This window comes from Pantherophis guttatus, chromosome 1 (assembly GCF_059756535.1).
Source record: "Pantherophis guttatus breed Tessera chromosome 1, ASM5975653v1, whole genome shotgun sequence".
Classification (NCBI taxonomy): Eukaryota; Metazoa; Chordata; class Lepidosauria; order Squamata; family Colubridae; genus Pantherophis; species Pantherophis guttatus.
Window position 1 is genome coordinate 328,830,276 of NC_142063.1, and position 16,457 is coordinate 328,846,732.

Sequence of the window (16,457 nt, forward strand, 5' to 3'; positions counted from 1 at the left end):
GAGGACCCGGTTTGTGGGGGCAATAAGCTTTGTATAAAATATACAAAAGTATGAAGGCTATTGCTTAATGCCTTGTAAGCCGCCCTGAGTCTCCGGAGAAGGGCGGCATATAAAAATAAATTTTAAAAAAAGAATCCAATGACAGATGATTATATTCGATAATCACAACACGCTGGCTGAGTTGGGAATGACAGGAAAGAGCGTGGCTGGAACCATGAATGAGAATCCTGCAGCCTGTAACATCTTTATGCAGTGTTATGATGACTAATAGCCAGCGAATGACCTTTTCTCCTCCACAGATTCATCTAATCTCTTTTCAGAACCATTTAATCCTCTGAAATCTCCGCTAAGCTTTAGAGAATGCACAGACAGTGTCTCCAAGAGATCATTTACTGAGATTTATATTTATTCGTCTTTTGTGCATTTTTATTGGGTTAACGAGTTTTGATTAGAACTTCACTGCCTTCCTGTCTGTTTCTGACCCGTAACTGAGAGTCCTGGTTGAAAGTCCAAATTTTCAAATAGAGCCCTATGGAAAGGTTGGACGGCAGAGGCATCGGGCGGGGATTTGCTGCTTTTGCAGCTTTGGATGACAATACTTAAAGGGCCAACCCTTCTCTTCATCCTGCTTCCTACATATTTTGCTAATCTGCTTTGGTTATCTTTGGCAACCTGATCAGAGGGGCACGGCCTGTTTGATTATGTTACCCCAGGAAATCCCTCTTGCTACTTTTTTGTTGATGGTTTACAATAGAATAGAATAGAATAACAGAGTTGTAAGGGACCTTGTAGGTCAGGGGTGTCAAACTCAAGGCCTACAGGCCGGATCTGGCCTGTGGGGTGCTTAAATCTGGCCCATGGGGCCGGCCTGGAAATAGCAGAGGACCAGCCCGTGGTGCCTCTGGCAGCCAAAATGGAGCATGGGACAGGGGTGGGTTCTACTTACCTTTATTTATTTATTTTATTTTTATTTTATATTGGATTTCTATACCGCCCTTCTCCCTAAGGACTCAGGGCGGTGTACAGCCAGATTAAAAAACATGCAGAACAAATATTAAAAACAATTAAAAGATATATAAATTTGGCCCAATTAAAACTCATTTACCAATTAAAAACGTTTAAAACATTTAAAAACAGTTAAAAATTTCATCTTAAGCCAGCCCGGCTTGTTTAAATAAATGGGTTTTAAGGGCGCGACGGAAGGCACTGAGGTCTTGGATTCTCCTTATCTCTGGGGGGAGCTGATTCCAGAGGGTAGGTGCCCCCACAGAGAAGGCTCTCCCCCTGGGGGTCACCAGCCTACATTGTCTGGCTGATGGCACCCCGAGGAGGCCCTCTCTATGGGAGCGCATGGGTCGATGGGAGGTCGTTGGTAGCAGCAGGCGGTCTCGAAGATAGCTAGGCCCTATGCCATGGAGCGCTTTAAAGGTGATAACCAACACCTTGAAGCGCACCCGGAAGACAACTGGGAGCCAGTGCAGCTCGCGCAGGAGCGGTGTTACATGGGAGCGCCATGCTGCTCCCGTCACTACCCGCGCTGCTGCGTTCTGGACCAGCTGGAGCCTCCGGGTGCTCCTCAAGGGGAGCCCCATGTAGAGAGCGTTGCAATAGTCAAGGCGAGAGGTGACGAGGGCGTGAGTGACTGTGCACAGGGAATCCCGATCAAGAAAGGGCCGCAACTGGCGAATCAGGCGAACCTGACAAAAGGTCCCCCTGGTTACAGCCGTCAGATGTTCCTCCAAGGACAGCTGCATATCCAGGAGGACTCCCAGATTGCGAGCCCTCTCTGTGGGGGCCAATGACTCGCCCCCAATAGTCAGTGATGGAGTCAACTGACTATATCGGGATGCCGGGAGCCACAGCCACTCAGTCTTGGAAGGGTTGAGCTTGAGCCTGTTCCTCCCCATCCAGACCCGTACAGCCTCCAGGCACTGGGACATCACTTCAAGGGCATCGTTGGGGTGGCCTGGGGTGGAGATGTACAGCTGGGTGTCATCAGCGTACTGATGGAACTCCACCCCAAAGCCACGGATGATCTCACCCAGCGGCTTCACATAAATGTTGAACAGAAGGGGCGAGAGGACCGATCCCTGCGGCACTCCACAAATGAGAGGCCTCGAGGTCGACCTCTGCCCCCCTGCCAACACAAACTGCGACCGGTCGGAGAGAAAGGAGGAGAACCACCGCAACACGGTGCCTCCCACCCCCAACTCTTCCAGCCGGTGCAGCATGATACCATGGTCGATGGTATCAAAAGCCTTTACTACCAGTTCGCAATGGGATCGCGTGCCTTGCTTCTGTGCATGTGCAGATCGCCGATGACAACATCTGGGGCAGTGGGCGGGGCCTCCCACCGGTTTTACTACCGGTTCTTGCGAACCGGTCTGAACCGGGGGCAACCCACCACTGGTGTGGGAGAGCCGGAGCCTCCGGCGCCCCATTTTGGCAGGCAGGGTGCTGCAGGAGGAATCCCACCCACCCCCCGGCCAGCCCTCGGAGGAGAACTACAATGCTGATCAGGCCCTCAAAGAAATCTAGTTTGACACCCTGTTGTATGTCATCTAGTCCAACCCTCTGCTCAAGCAGGAGACCTTATACCCGTGATGGTGAACCTATGGCACACGTGTCAGAGGTGGCATGCAGAGCCCTCTCTGTGGTCACGCCAGTCGTCGCCCCAGCCCACCTCCACTGTGCATGCACATGCACCTCCCACCGGCCAGCTGGTCTTTGGGTCTCTGCCATGCATGCAGGTGGGCGGGGCACATGCAGGGGACTCGCGCGCACATGCTTGGACGGGCGGGGCGCATGCATGGGGGGGGGGTGTCAGGAGGCTTTCCAGGCCCAAAACAGAGCACAGGGGGGCCTTGCACGCCCCCCTGTGCCCCGTTTTGGCTTCCAAGTTGGTGCAGGAGGCTTTCCAGGATCAAACACACACACGTGGTGGGAACGCGTGCATATGCGTGGGGATGCATGTGCATGCACGGGGTGTGTGTGCTCACATTGCATTTTGAAATGGGCTTTCAAAATAATTCTTCAAATATGTCAGAGTTTCTCCAACAAGTTCTCAAGATCAAGAATTCACAGCAGCATCTGGGGCGAGGAGTCAAGATTGGTATGATGGTGGGGCAGCATCCAGAATACACTCCATCCTTCTTGTACATGGGCTTGTTGTCAATGTTTATACAAAAAGGGTGTGGCATGCACCCTTATTTGCTCCATCCCAGATGTTGCTGGCGGTGTCAAGGCCTTTGAGCCTGGCAAATGTGAAGAGGAAGCAAGAGTCTCTTAGATTGTCTTTATTGTTGACAGGATAAGAGAATCTCGAAAGCCTGGCAAATTAATTCTTCAGATCAACTTACACTTAGCGTAATAAAGGTAGAGTTACTCACATTTTGTCCCTTTCCTGGGCTAAGGAATCTTTTCAGTAATGTTCCTGTTCAGTGGTGGGTTTCAAATTTTTTTACTACTGGTTCTGTGGGTGTGGCTTGGTGGGCATGGCATGGCTTGGTGGGCGTGGCAGGGGAAGAATACTGTAAAATCTCCATTCCCTCCCCACTCCAGGGGAAGGATGCTGTAAAATCCCCATTTCCTCCTGATCAGCTGGGACTCGGGAGGCAGAGAATAGATGGGGGCGGGGCCAGTCAGAGGTGGTATTTACCAGTTCTCCGAACTACTCAAAATTTCCGCTACCGGTTCTCCAGAACTGGTCAGAACCTGCTGAATCCACCTCTGCTCCTGTTCCAGGAACTGTTACAGACAGTTATAGGCAGCAACAATAGCATAAATTTCTAACCTGCCACATTTAAGCATTCCCTCAAATGCTGTCTTTTCTTGGAGTTTAAGTGAAAAACAAAGCTAAGACACTGCAAATCAGGGTAAGATGCATATGTATCTCACCTCTGGACTGGAAAGATTAAATACAGACTGCTCTTTCATCTCTCCTTGGCCAGTTCATAACTAAGTTCAGTTAAATCATACAGAGGAATTCTACAGAGGAATTATTGAGTCTGTCATCTGCACCTCTATAACTGTCTGGTTTGGTCCTGCAACCCAAAAAGACAGACACAGACTTCAGAGGATAATTAGAACTGCAGAAAAAACAATTGCCACCAACCTGCCTTCCATTGAGGACCTGTATACTGCATGAGTCAAAAAGAGGGCTGTGAAAATATTTACAGACCCTTTGCATCCTGGACATAAACTGTTTCAACTCCTACCCTCAAAACGACGCTATAGAGCACTGCACACCAAGACAACTAGACACAAGGACAGTTTTTTCCCGAATGCCATCACTCTGCTAAACAAATAATTCCCTCAACACTGTCAAACTATTCACTAAGTCTGCATTACTATTAATCTTCTCATTGTTCCTATCACCCATCTCCTCCCACTTATGACTGTATGACTGCAACTTTGTTGCTGGTATCCTTACAATTTATACTAACTGTTTGCTAATATGATTTGATTGCTTATTTGTTCCCTATGACTATCATTAAGTATTGTACCTTATGATTCTTGATGAATGTATCTTTTCCTTTATGAACACTGAGAGAGCATATGCACCAAGACAAATTCCTTGTATGTCCAAACACATTTGGCCAATAAAGAATTCTATTCTATTCTATTAATTTAATGAGCTCCCATTCAACAGAACTCATACGCAACAGATCAAATTTCTATTTGCATGTCCTCCCCCCCCCAAAATAATAGTGATTTGCATCCAAGATAGTCTGAACAAGGCACTGGAATCCACGCTGATTTTATGCCGTTCTTCGCAATTTACATCATTTGCTGTAATTTAAATTGCCGTAGATTACAAACGGTTGTGACTTAACAGGCTTTCAGAAGGAAAGGAGAGCCTCTTCCCGCAAAATTGAGGTTTGTTGCAAAGGTGAGAATATCCTATTTCCTCTCCCACACTCCGGGATCTAAATCTCACTTCTCTTTTGAAAAGAAAATGGAAAGCAAAATTTCTTTCACCAAATTGGACTGGTAGAAGGAAAAAAAAAAGAGCAGGATTTTTTTGTTTGTTTGTTCCCAAATCAGTATTGTTGTTTTTGGCTGATGTCTCCAGTTCTTTGTTCATTTTATTCTTGCTATATTTTCATCTCCTACCTTCTGGGGCTTGCCCTCCTGACTCTAGTAGCCTCTTTAGGCTGGAGTGGGCTTGTCCCATTCCTCAAGGGGCTGTTCTGGTTTGAACAGTTTTTAACTAGGCTTTCTCCCACCTTTTGTCAGGTCTCTGAGTTCATCCCAGTTTGGAACTCTGGCTTTGAAAGAAGAATTGGCTTAACTAAGAGGTGGCACTCACTGTAGTAGAGACATCACAGGGCAGCTGGAGGGAGACTCCCCTCACCCCCCCATTGACAGCACCTGGTTGTTCATCATCTCCTTTTTGACAGACTATTTTTAAACATGGGTATTCCAGTCTTTCAGAAGAGCACTCAACCCATATTCAAAAGCAGTCTGAATAATAGCTGACAGGTGCAGGCAGGCAGCATAAGCCAACCCTCCAGCTTCACCACAGTTTCCTCCAGCACTGACTGCCACCTGTTAATTAGACAAAATGTGGAATGAGTGAACAGAACAGAATAACAGAGTTGGAAAGGAGAGACCTTGGAGGTCTTCTAGTCTAACCCCCTGCTTAGGCAGGAAGCGCCATACCATTTCGGACAAGTGGTTATCCAATCTCTTCTTAAAAACTTCCAGTGTTGGAGCGTTCACAACTTCTGGAGGGAAATTGTTCCACTGATTAATTGTTCTAACTGTCAGGAAAATTCTCCTTAGCTCTAGGTTGCTTTTCTCCTTGATTAGTTCCCACCCATTGCTTCTTGTCCTGCTTTCATGTCCTTTGGAGAATAGCTTGACTCTCTCTTCTTTGTGGCAGCTCCTGAGATATTGGAACACTGCTATCATGTCTCCCCTAGTCCTTTTTTTTTTGATCAAACTAGACATACCCAGTTCCAGCTAGTTTTTGATCAAACTAGCATACCCAGTTCATATGTTTTAGGCTCTAATCCCCTAATCATCTTTGTTGCTCTTCTCTGCACTCTTTCTAGAGTCTCCACATCTTTTTTAAATTGTGGTGACCAAAACTGGATGCGGTATTCCAAGTGTGGTCTTACCAAGGCATTATAAAGTGCTACCGTGTTTCCCTGAAAATAAGACCCTGTCTTATATTTTTTTGAAATAAGTGCTTGGCCTTATTGCCATGCGCTCAAAAGCCCGATTGGGCTTATGATCAGGGAATGTCTTATTTTGGGGGAAACAGGGTATTAACACTTCATGTGATCTTGATTCTATTCCTCTGTTTATGCAGCCTAGAACTGTGTGGGCTTTTTTGGCAGCTGCTGCACACTGCTGGCTCATATTTAAGTGATTGTCCAATGGGACGCGGTGGCTCGGTGGCTAATACGCTGAGCTTGTCGATCAAAAGGTTGGCAGTTCAGCAGTTCAAATCCCTAGTGACGCATAAGCGCCCGTTACTTGTCCCAGCTTCTGCCAACCTAGCAGTTCGAAAGCACGTAAAAAATGCAAGTAGAAAAATAGGGACCACCTTTGGTGGGAAGGTAAGAGCGCTCTGTGCGCCTTTGGCATTTAGTCATGCCAGCCACATGATCATGGAGACGTCTTCAGATAGCGCTGGTTCTTCGGCTTTGAAACAGAGATGAGCACCGCCCCCTAGAGTCGGGAACGACTACCACATATGTGCGAGGGGAACCTTTACCTTTACCTTACCAATAGGACTCCAAGATCCCTCAATCTTGGATCTTGTTCTAACAGATCGCTAAATCTGCTGGTCTAGCCATTTACCCAAAGTTGCCTCTTCCCCAACCCCATTCTTGGATACAAGGAGTGGTAGTTCCCTTTGTGCTGACATTAGTTGGGAAGGAAGAGAATTCTCCTTCCTTAACCTCATCTGCATAGAGTAAATGAGGACACCACCTTTGGGAAGTAGCTTACCTGGCAGGTGAAGGAGTTGGCAATGGGGCAGCACATTTTTATTCCAGAATAGATTTTTGTTGTCTCAAGGACTGATCGATAGCACTAATTCGGCTGTGAAGGGGGAAAAATATATCTCTTCTCCTGAGCTTGCAAAAGAGCTATCTTTCATTATTGGCCCTCTGTGGTCCCAAATATGAGCAAATTTGTGCACACCAAGCAGTTTACAAGCTATTTATTACGTGATTGTCTTTGCTGTGCTTTGCAATTCTCTGGTCCTTACTTCCTCGCCCTCACCTATATCCCATCTGCATCTTTTGTGTTATAGGGCAGTTAACTATTGGTGCCTTTATTATATACCGTATCATTATATGGGTGTTATTCAATCTCCTTCCATTGTACTCTAAATACAAAAGGTTTTAAAAATAGGGAAAAGTAAAAAGTGAATATTGTAGCCCTGCTATTTCCTTTGTTTCCTCCCTCTCCATCTGACAGCTGTCCAAATGAACGTTATAACCCTGGCAACTGAAGGTCGAGGAAGGCCAGTGAGTTCCAGAATAAACAAGGATGGGTACCGTATCCCACAATGCTTAATTGCATTTTAGTAACTCAGCAATTTGGGTCTCTGCACATGTTCAGGGTAGAGTGGTCATGGGTGCTACAGGAGAGAGTAGAGCTCTTAAGGTCAAACATCGCTTTAAAATGCCCTCTGCTCTATCCAAGGCTGGTTAAAATGTAAAGACTATAAGAAAGAGAGCACAAACACCTGGACATCACTTTTCACTTTTCACTCTTCAATTTTGGCAACAGCGCTAGCAGTTGGAGTTACCGTATGGGTATGGTGTCCACCTGGCCCTAATCTTTTCTGCCAGGTTTGTAAATACAAATCTTTTAGATAGAATAGAATAGAATAGAATAGAATAGAATAGAATAGAATAGAATAGAATAGAGCAGAGCAGAGCAGAGCAGAGCAGAGCAGAGCAGAGCAGAGCAGAGCAGAGCAGAGCAGAGCAGAATAGAATTCTTTATTGGCCAAGTCTGGGCCAAAACTATTTAATTTGATTTTAATTTCACTTTTAAATTTGGTATGTATGTATTTTATTGTTTGGCTGTGCACCGCCCTGAGTCCTTCGGGAGTAGGGCGGTATAGAAATCAAATCAAATAAATAAATAAATAAATAAGTGTGATTGGACACACAAGGACTTTGTCTTGGTGCATACGCTCTCGGAGTACATAAAAGAAAAGATACATTCATTAAGAATCATACGGTACAACACTTAATGATAGTCATAGGGAAACACTCAACATAAATCTTAAGGATACCAGCAACAAGGTTACAGTCATACAGCCATAAGTGGGAGGAGATGGGTGATAGGAACGATGAGAAGATGAATAGTAATGAGACTTAGTAACTAGTTTGACAGTGTTGAGGGAATATCGCTTCCCAGTGCTTTACAGCCCTCACTAAGCATTCTGACCACTGTGAAAACTGTGGCTCGAGATATAATCTTGTCTAAAATTACATGTCTAAATTAATAAATATGTTTGATCCCAGTATGTTGCTATGTTTTATGCATGTCACTAGCATTTAAAGGGAGAGGTGGTCAAAATTGGCCAGTTGGTGGACAAAGCATCCCAATGCAAGCTCTGTCTCTTTTTAATGTGTCAGCCCCTCCCACTGGAGATGCCATTTATGGATATTCTTGTTCTCTGGGTATTTCGTGCATCATCATCCTCTTCTAATGACCCCATAACCCCTTGCAGGGTGGAGTCTGGGCAACTGAATGGAGCTGAGTGTTTACTGGCTGGATGCCCTTCCTGTCGCCAATGCAGAGTTTTTTTCAGCAGATATATTCTTAAGGGCCCAGAGGGAGAAATATCTGCCTCTACCTAGGATAGAACTCACAGCCTCCTGATTGTGAGGTGAGATCTCCACCTCTAGGCCACCGCACCACTCTCTGGGTATTTCCTGCATGTTTTTCCAAAATCAACTTTGATATTTTTTTTTCTTTTCATGGGCAGAAATTTACAAAAAATGAACAAATAGGGCAATGCTTGACCAAATCCAAAATCAATGGAATCCGGCAGCCTGTTTTCTATAGTAGCTAATGGCAGGCTTTGAGAAGATGACTCTCTCACTGATATTCTTTGGGCCATGAAACCAGAATGCAATAGCAAGAAGCTTCAGAACCAAGATGAAGTTGATGGATACCGCAATGAGTCACCAGGAATAGTAGGGCTATGCAGCAATTTGGATTCATAGGACAAAAGAGTCCAGAGATATTTCACAAGAAGAGTCCTCTACCCACAATAGAATACCTTGTATCACCAGACTGGAAATTTTGGGTTTAGAACTACACCGCCTTCAGTCTGACCTAAGGGTAGTACATAAAATTATCTGCTACAATGTCCTACCTGTCAATGACTACTTCAGCTTCAACCACAACAATACACCAGCAAATAACAGATACAAACTTAAGGTAAACCACTTCAAACTCGATTGCAGAAAATACGACTTCAGCAACAGAGTGGTCAACGTCTGGAATGCCCTACCTGACTCTGTGGTTTCTTCCCCAAACCCCCATAACTTTAACCTTAGACTGTCTACTGTTGACCTCATCCCATTCCCAAGAGACCTTTAAGGGGCGTGCATAAGTGCACCAGCGTGCCTACCGTCCCTGTCTTAATATTCCTTTTTTACTCATATCCATTTCATGTATTCATAATCATGTTTATACTTTTATCTTTTATCTGTTATCTTATATATGCTTGACAAATCAATAAAATAAATTTAAATTTTTTTTTAAAAAAGGGGTTTTTGCAGAGTGTGTGGCTTTGCAGGGAGCTAAGAACAGCAACTTTCAAATTATTTAAATAACAGACTTGTTTTCCCCAACAGGTGCTTCTGTGTACATCAACACACACTCAGAGCCACATTTTGTCCCTTGGACCTGGGTCTCTGTGTAGCCCTAATTGGTAGGCATCTCTTCCCTGGATTTGCCTCGATGCTTTGCCTTTTTAAAATGGCATCTCCAGAGTTGGAAAGGAAACAAAGATAAACCAAGAACAGGAAGCAGAACGTGTTTTATTAGTTATAAATTCATGGCCAATGAACTCATTAGATGGAAAAAGCAATGTATGTATTTGTAAGATGAGTAAATGGAAACTGATGGGAATAACCTCACCAGTAAAATACAGTAAAATCAGATGAAGTGTTTTTATATCTGTATATAAAGAGCAATAATAAGAGAGATAATAGCATTGAGTAGTTCTCTTTATAGTCCCCTAAAGAACCAAGCACTCCAGGCTAAATTAAATTTAAATCCATTGTCTTCTGATAACAGCATTTAGCAACTTCCTTGGAAAATTCAGGAAATTGTAACAAGAGGTGTACAAACTCAGATTTAGGCCAGCGTGTATATATGGCAAGAAGGGCTACATTAGAACAAATTTACAATCCAGATGTAATGGGCAGTTCAGGAGAATGTAAGCAATTGTTTCAGTGACTACTTCCAAACACATGTAGTAATTATTTAAACAGGGCATATTATTTAACTGTCCTTCCACAAACTTTGATTAAATGTATTCTCTATGGAGAAACTATCTCTTTAAAAGTTATGGGAATAGCAAGGGAGTTGAGATAAAAATGAATGTCTATTGAGTTGAGTGGTCCCATAAGGGAGCATTTGATATGACTTTCTTCCAGGAACTGTGGAATTTGTCAGTAAGAACAAGTTGGACAAAAGAATTGCTCCCCAAACATAATTTCAACCAGACATCACTTTTGTATGCAAGCAATTATAGAAAGAGATCCTTATTCAAGTTTCAGTAAAGCATTAGAGATGGATTGCGAGAATGAAAATGGTTCCTGTAAATCTATATTGAATTCAATCTAGGGATGTTATAACTGTATAAGGGCAGAACAGCACTTCTGTAGAGTAAAGGTCAAATTATTTAGTAAAATCAATTTAAATGCCAATGGGAAGGCATTGTTGCTTTTATGGCAACATCCTATTTGGAATAGGGTTTCCCGATAGGTAGATTTTGCGATCCATGTGGGCCAAACGTCATCCTAAGTTTATTATTGTAGATACTAGAAAACAAGTTTCAATCACAAAGTTGGAAGGCTGTTTAGGCCAAGGGTCTGTGGCTCTGGAGCCTCATGTGACGCTTTCACTCTTTCTGCTGCGGCTCCCTGTCACTCAAAATATGTGTCACAACCGCCAATGTGCAACACCCGCCAGCACACGATATATTGAACTTTTCAACCCCCGGTAGGCTAACCATGGATAAATCCAAGAAAAGAAAAGTTTCAGAAGAAAACAGAACTTTTAATTCAAGTACATATGCTAGTTTTGTGGCTGCTCAAGAAATAGTCAGGCACAGGAATGGTTTTGTGGCTCCCGGTGTTTTCTGTTCTGTGGGAAACTGGTCCAAATGGCTCTTTGAGTGTTTAAGGTTGCAGACCCCTGGTTTAGGCCATCAACCCAACTCCCTGCTGAATTCAATAATCAGCATTAATGCATCCCTACAGAGGGTTGTCCAGCCTGTGCTTGGATGCGTCCAGTGTATGGTGGCCCATCCACCTCTCTGGGTTTTACTTTTTACTACCAAACTACTCTTACTATTAGGATTTTTCTTCTAACGTTCAGTCAGAATCAGTGGTGGGTTCCTCCCGGTTTGGCCCGGTTCTCCCGAGCCGGTAGCGGTGACGATATGATGTCACCAAACTGGTTCTGCCCCCCACGCCCCCCCCCATTATTCTTACCTTTTATTTGGCCCTACCCCCAATCTATTGCTGCCTCCTGAGTCCCAGCTGATGGCTAGAGGAAAAAACTTTGTTTAAACTCTTGCCACGGGCTTCAAAGGGCTGCCCTACAGCTAATCAGTGTTAAAAGAAAACAAATGAGTAGACCAGTGCCTGCAGAAATACATGAGTAGATCAGTGCCTCCAAAAATAAATGGGTAGACCAGTGCCTGCAGAAATACATGAGTAGATCAGTGCCTGCAAAAATAAATGGGTAGACCAGTATCTGCAAAAAATAAATGGGTAAATCGGTACAGCTCTGCAAGCAGTTAAAAGCCTGGTACACCAGTACCTCTGCTAAATCCTAAAGAATTGTCACATGATCATCAAGCCATGCCCACAAAATAAGCCACGCCCACAGAACCGGTAGTATAAAAATTTAGAACTCACCCCTGGCCAGAATCTATCTTCCTGTAATCTAAATCTATTTTTCTATGTCCTAAACCCAGGAACAATAGAGAACAGACAATGACCTACTTTTGTGTGACATTTTTACTGATCAATATTTCTTTTTTGGAAAAAAAACCTGTTAAAGGCAATGCCGATGCAATGCAAATAAGTGGAGAAGAAGCTGAAGTGTAACAGATTTTTATCTTCTGCACTTAAAAATTCACGGGGATGATTACTATAGCTGTGAAACAAAGAATTGCCTGCTACCTGAGAGAAGGCAATGATAAATTTAGACAAAACATTGCATTACCGATAATGCAAAAGCAAGAGTAATTGGAGAAGGTCCTAATGGGAATTTAGAAAACAATAACATGAGACTGAGAAAAGACAAAGTGCCCATGGCAGGAGTATACAAAAATTTAAAGAAACAGTTGCTAACAGCCTATCCAAATAAAATGAAGTCAATTACACCATGAAGAATGAGAAGAAATGGACAGACTTATTTTGGAACTCAAGGATAAAAGCAAAACTAAGTACTACAAAATCTGGGAACAATTTTTATGATTGGATAGATAACAAGAGGGTAGCCAAGACAAATGTATAGTGTTAGAACAAAAATATAGATTTTATTATAGATAAATGTATGTTTAAGAGATAAATAAATATACAGAAATAAGGGGAAAAGTATTAATATCATATAAGGTTTAAATAATGAACAAACCTTAAGAACTATATGTTTATATGAGTACTAATATTACTGTAAAGTAACGGAAGATGTTTGGAACCAGTGATGTCATATCTATGTCCAATGTTTTTTTTAATTTTGTATTATTAATAAAAAAGTTATTAAAAAAAACAATTAGAAGAGGTGGAACTGAATAGCAGTCCTATTCTTCCTTCACCATCCTTACCTAACTTCTTCTTCTTTTTTTTAATTAATAATTTTATTTCTTGAAAAAAAATACAAACAGAAAGTTTATCGACAAACATCATGGTGAGAACATTACACAATACATAACATTCAATCTAAATAAACAGATAAAAAATAAAAGTCTAATCTAGCATTGTCCTCTTTTTATTCTATTATCTAACCAAACATACCATAGGTCCCAACATTGGAAATATGCAGAGTCTTTTTGGTCTCTTAAAAGTTTAGTTAGCCTATCGGCTTCTGCACATTCCATGATTTTCCCTATAATCATATCTTCAGACGGTAGATCTTTACCCTTCTATTTTTGGGCGAGGCATATTCTAGCCGCAGTTGTGATATAAACAATCAGATACCATTTGCTAGTGCCTATTTTATCTGGCCTGATGTTTAATAAGTAAAATTCAGGTTTCAGTTGTAGTTTGTAACCAGTAATTTCTAACAACCATCTCTGAATGAGTTTCCAAAATTTAGTTACTCTGGGGCAAGTCCACCATACATGGAAATAGGTACCTAACTCCCCACACTTCCAGCAATTTGGGGAGAGTCCAGGAAACATTTTGGATAGTCGGGCAGGAGGAAGGTGCCACCTGTATATCATCTTGTACAAGGTTTCCTTATAAGTAGTTGCCATCAAAAATTTCAATTGTCTAGACCAAATTTCTTCCCATTTCGCCAAATCGATTGAGTGGCCAATATTCCTCCCCCAGGCAATCATCGAGTTTTTGACGATCTCGTCCACTATCCAATGGGTTATTAAAAAGTTGTAAATCTTAGCTAACATTTTTTCCTCCTTCCCTAATATAATCTTATCTAGGTCCTGCAGGGTCCTATCAATACCTCCTTGCTCCTTATCTTTTTTATATTTGGAGTTTATTTGAGCGTAAGCCCACCAATCCACTTCCGTTCCCTGCAGAGCTAGTTCGGTTCTTGTTTTTAAACAGCCTTGACTATCAAGTAGCTCACAATAAGGTAGATGTTTTTCTTTGTTGTATAGTGGGGTATATGTCATGGCTTCTAGTGGGACCAGCCGGGGGTGTGTGTCAAAGAATAAAATTTGTCTTTAATTTTCCTCCACGTTTTGATTAAAGTATTCCTCAAATAATGACCTGAAAAGCACGTGTGTTTTTTTGCCCTCTCTTGCCAAAGTACCTAACTTCTCTTCTTCTTCTTGTGCCATATCCATCATCGGACATTGGCAATCATGTTGACTTCTCTTCACAAGAGAAAATATATTTAGATTCTTTAAATTTTCTTCATAGGACTTAGTTTCTAAACCTCTTGATCATATTCATTCCCCTTCTCTGCATTTGTTCCACTCTAACTGAATTCTCATGCCCCAAACTAGACACAACACTCAAAGTCTGACCAATGTATGCAAGAACCTAGGGACAGCCAATTCTTTCTGTATACTTGATGCTCCATCAATGAGTTTCCGGCTGGGGAATTCTGGGAGTTGAAGTCCACAAGTCTTAAAGTTGCCAAGTTTGGAGACCTCTGCTTTAAACCATTACCGAAACATTCAGCTCCTGGCTACATGTGGTCTCCAGAAGGCGTTCTGTGGCTTGCAACAATTAATGGTTAATGTTGTGTGATACAGTCCAGCAAGGCATTGGCATCCAGCCTGAAGCTAAGGAAACCCTGAAAAGACGAGCATCCTGATGGTTCAACAAGCAGGTCTATCAAGAGGTAGGCTTGGTTAGCCAAATGACAGAGTTGGTGCTAACCAGGGGTGAAATTCAAAATTTTTCCCTACTGGTTCTCTTTTAACTTTAATCTTTAATTTTTACTTTTTCAGGGCTGCTCTTTTACCCTTTATTTTTACTCCAACCTTTCTACTTCCTTCGTTCTTCCTCTCCTTCTCTTTCCTACTTCCCTTTCTTTCCCCCCACTCCTCTCTTCTTCCCCCCTTCTAACCTTCTCCTCTGCTCCTCTTTCTCCTCCCTTTTCTTCCTCTCCTTTTCCCTTTCTTCTTTCTCCTCTCCTCTCCTCTCCCTTCCTCTCTCTCTACTCCTTCCCCTCTCTCCTGTTGTTTCCCTTTTCAGTTCAGTCTAAAGTGGTATTTGAGCAGCCCCGATTTTCTAATTATCTTTATTCTCATTTCAATTTCTTATTCAATTATTATTTATTTTTATTTCATCATTTGCGTACATTTTTATATCTCACTTTTTTCCCTTTTTACGCCCCCCCGCCCTTTCTCCTTTTACTTGACATCATTTGAGTATCTATTTTTCTAATTGTTTTCTCCCATGTATTCTCTATCTATTTTATCTCTATATCCTTATTCATATTTCCAAAATTTTTCCCTACCGATTCTGTGGGTATGGCTTGGTGGGCATGGCAGGGGAAGGATATTGCAAAATCTCCATTCTCGCCCAACTCGGGGGCCAGCCAGAGGTGGTATTTGCCGGTTCTCTGAACTACTCAAAATTTCTGCTACCGGTTCTCCACAACCTGTTAGAACCTGCTGGATTTCACCCCTGGTGCTAATCCTAGGAACCCCTGCCTACTGTTGTACTTGGTGGTGGGTGCTGTCAGTGATCAGGCACTGTCATCAGGGAGGTGAAGCTTGGCTGGCCACAGGAGGTGAATTGGAGGATGGTGACCAAGGAGGAATGCCAGCTCTGACCATCTCCCTATGATGGTCAATAAGCAAGCAAGACAAAGAAAAGAAGGATTCTGCAAGGAAAAAGAGAGAAGAAAAGGACCAAAAACAAATTTAAAAAGATAGATGGAAAAAATATCTACAGTGTTTTCTGAAAGGAGAGTAGTGAAAAGGAAAAGCTGGACTCAGGTAGCTTTTATTGGGATAGGTTTCTTAGGTTATATCTTCTTAAGTATGATCTTGAGTCTGTCATCTGCACTTCTGTAACTGTCTGGTTTGGTTCTGCAACCCAGCAAGACAGACACAGACTTCAGAAGATAATTAGAACTGCAGAAAAAACAATTGCTACCAACCTGCCTTCCATTGAGGACCTGTATACTGCACAGATCAAAAAGAGGGCTGTGAAAATATTTACAGACCCCTCGCATCCTGGATATAAAACTGTTTCAACTCCTACCCTCAAAACGACACTATAGAACACTATACACCAAGACAACTAGATACAAGAACAGTTTTTTCCACAACGCCATCACTCTGCTAAACAAATAATTCCCTCAACACTGTCAAACTATTCACATTAGGCTGCATTACTATTGCTATTGGTCTTCTCATCGTTCCTATCGCCCATCTCCTCCCACTTATGACTGTATGACTGTAACCTTGTTGCTGGTATCCTTAAGATTTATATTGACTGTTTCCCTATGACTATCATTAAGTGTTGTACTTTATGATTCTTGATGAATGTATCTTTTCTTTTATGTACACCGAGAGCGTATGCACCAAG

The 16,457-nt window shown here is 42.6% G+C and overlaps 1 protein-coding gene across 4 annotated transcripts in view; it reads left to right on the forward strand.

Annotated features, from left to right (window-relative positions):
- Positions 1-16,457, forward strand: part of SRRM3 (serine/arginine repetitive matrix 3) — a 205,120-nt gene that overhangs the window by 72,587 nt on the left and 116,076 nt on the right. The window lies entirely within an intron of this gene.